Consider the following 3,132-nt stretch of genomic DNA (forward strand, 5'->3'; position numbering starts at 1 on the left):
GTCTATAGTAATATCTTTACTATATAGTAGGGTTTTTATATATATAGCTTATATTTTATAGTTCTTAGAGCTTATAAGTTTAGGGAACTAGACCTTAGGATTAATTATTATTACCTTATTACTATATAATATATAGTTATAAGTTTTATAAAGGTTAAATAATAGTGAGGTTATATAACTAAAGNAAAGAGCTATTATATATATAATATAGTAGTTCTTATAGTAAAGTTATAATAATTATAAACCTAGAGGGTTAAGGTTTAATTAATAAAAAGAGTAGTTTTTATTCCTTCTTTTTAATTAATATCTTTTTTAGCTAGANGACTTCTATTAGACTAAGGAGATATATATCCTATATAGTAGATTAGTTAAGAGGAAGTCTATTATACTATAAGTATAGGTCTAAACTAAATTAGGAGTAAACTAGAGGATAGTTTAAATAGATAATCTAAGGGATATAAATTAAATAAAGTAGTAGTGAGAGACTATTTACTTAAGGAAGGATTAATAGAAGTATAGTTAATTTATATAGGATTAGTTATATAGATTTATAAGAGATATATCTTATAGAACTAAACTACTAGTCTAGCTAGTATATTAGCTTCTACGTAGATAGTATAGATAGAAAAGTATTTAAAGGATTGATTTTTAGTATATATAACCCTTAAGTAGAGGTAGGGCTTTATAGGTAAGTAGGGGAGAAATAAAGAGGTAAAAGGAATAGAAGTTATCTCTAAGCTAGGCTTATAACCTATTAGTATAGGTATAAGTATATTTAGAGGTATAGTATATATACCTATATAGTATAAGGTTATAAATAGGCTTATATTATAATAAAAAGTAATAATCTTAAGTATTTATAGGTATTTAATTATATAGATAATAATAAGGGAATTAATATATTATAATAACTCTAGTTGTTATTACTTATATAGTTAGTAGGTTACTTCCTCTAGTAGGGAAAAGTAAGGAGAAAGATAATATAAAATATAACCTACTAAACTACTAATTATATAAGGTGCTTATATAACTATATATATTATATAATTAATATTATAGTCATAGGTTATAATAAATAGAGTATTTTTATATAAGGTTTAATACCTTAAACTTTATTTATTTATTTTATATAGAATATTAAAGTAAGTTAAGCGTTATTATTATTCTTATATTATTATTATTATTATAAAAGAATGTTATATGTTAATAAACCTCACTAGCCTTCTAGTTACTCCTATATATAAGGAAAGGATAGACTTTACTAGAGATAATATTATCTCTAACTTATCTAATTCTTTAAACTTAAACCCTTTTTATAAAATTAACCTTAATCTAATAAGTAGTTTAAAATATATATTAAGCTACTAGCTTAACTTAAAGACCTATCACTATAATAGTATTTCTATTCTTAAAATAGAGTATAAAGAAGAGCTTTATTTTAATATAAGCCTATCTAAAGTATAACATACCTATAGCTTATACTTAGTATATACTAAGGTTATACTAAAGCTATATAGGACTAAGTTAGGCCTTAAGGTATCTTAATAACTATAGGTAGTAGCTAAAAGGTTATAGTATTAGCTCTATATAATTATATTATAACCTTAGTATATCCTAAGACCTAAGAATTAAGTATTCTTTATTATATTAGCTATAAAGTTAATAATAAAGACCTAGCTAGAGCTAAAGCCTAAAAGTTAATACTAAACTTAACCTAAATAATTTAATACTTAATATATACTATAGGTAAACTTCTAAAGAAGCTATACTTTATCTTAAGGTAAGCTTAATATATACTAAGCCTATATTTAGAGTATACTAACTTTAAAGTAGGTAGAATAAAGCGTTAAACTAAGTTTAATACTAGTCTTATTAGTATAGTAATATAAAGTATTATAAGTTTATATACCTTAATATAATTATAAGTAGTAACTTCTAGGATAAAGGGGACTTTTCTATAGCTTAAAGCTAGCTCTAAGAAATATAAAATATATAATAAATCTTAGAATTAATTATAGAAGAACTTATTAAATATATAAAAGAGTTTATATTTATCTTTATATAATACTATATATATACTAAATATATCTATAGCTTCTTTACTGCTTTTACCTATAAGTAGTAATAGGAATAGAAAGGACTTTATATATAGCTTAGCTAGCTATTATACTTTAGAGAAAGAAGGACTTACTAAGGGTAGTAGATTTAGCTATTTTAGAGAGATAGGGTAAGTATATATATATATCACACTAAGTATATACTAACTATATCTTTATTCTAAGTATAGTATATTAGCTATTTAAAGATAAGCTATTTTAAATTATAGTATTTTATTTATACTATCTTATTAAACTAATCTTAAGTAGATATTAAATACTTTTATAGCTTAGTTAAAACTACTAAGAGAAGGGAAGAGTATTAAAAATATATATTTATTAGAAATCTTAAAACCTTATATAGAACTTATAGTATATATTTATTTACTTTATACTATATATATACTAATAATATTCTAGGATTCTCCTACCTTTAAAGCTAAAGTAGGATTAAAATATATAGCTATAAGGTTAAGATTAATATCTATATACCTTAAAACCTAGCTAGATTCCTATTTATATTCCTCCTTCTAAGAGGTTCCTATATATATATCCTACCCTTACCTACTTAGCTTTTAATATAGCTAGTAAATAGGATTATACTAAGCTTTTTAACTAAGCTTAATATTACTTTAGTTATAGTATATATATAGAAAAGCTTTAAGATATACTATATATATACTAAGTATATATCTAAGTAAGCTCTTACTCTACTTAGGTATCTAGTAACTATATACTAACTTTAGAGTTAATTCTTTTTAAGCTATTAATATATTACTTTATAATAAAGATAAGGTTACTATTCTTATTTATTAAGTATAGTTTCTATAATACTTAGATAGCTACTTATTTATAGGTATATTATTACTTAGTATATAAGTTATATATATTTACTATATATAGAAGTTTAGTAGGAGTTTATTTTAGACTAAATAAAGCCTAAATCTAAGTAATAGATTTATAAAGTCTAACTTATATAAAATAAAGATTTCTATATAATCTATATTATATATATAAATACTATTTTATTTTAGAA

Source organism: Colletotrichum gloeosporioides, assembly GCF_011800055.1.
Source record: "Colletotrichum gloeosporioides strain Lc1 chromosome Unknown consensus_82, whole genome shotgun sequence".
Taxonomy (NCBI): Eukaryota; Fungi; Ascomycota; class Sordariomycetes; order Glomerellales; family Glomerellaceae; genus Colletotrichum; species Colletotrichum gloeosporioides.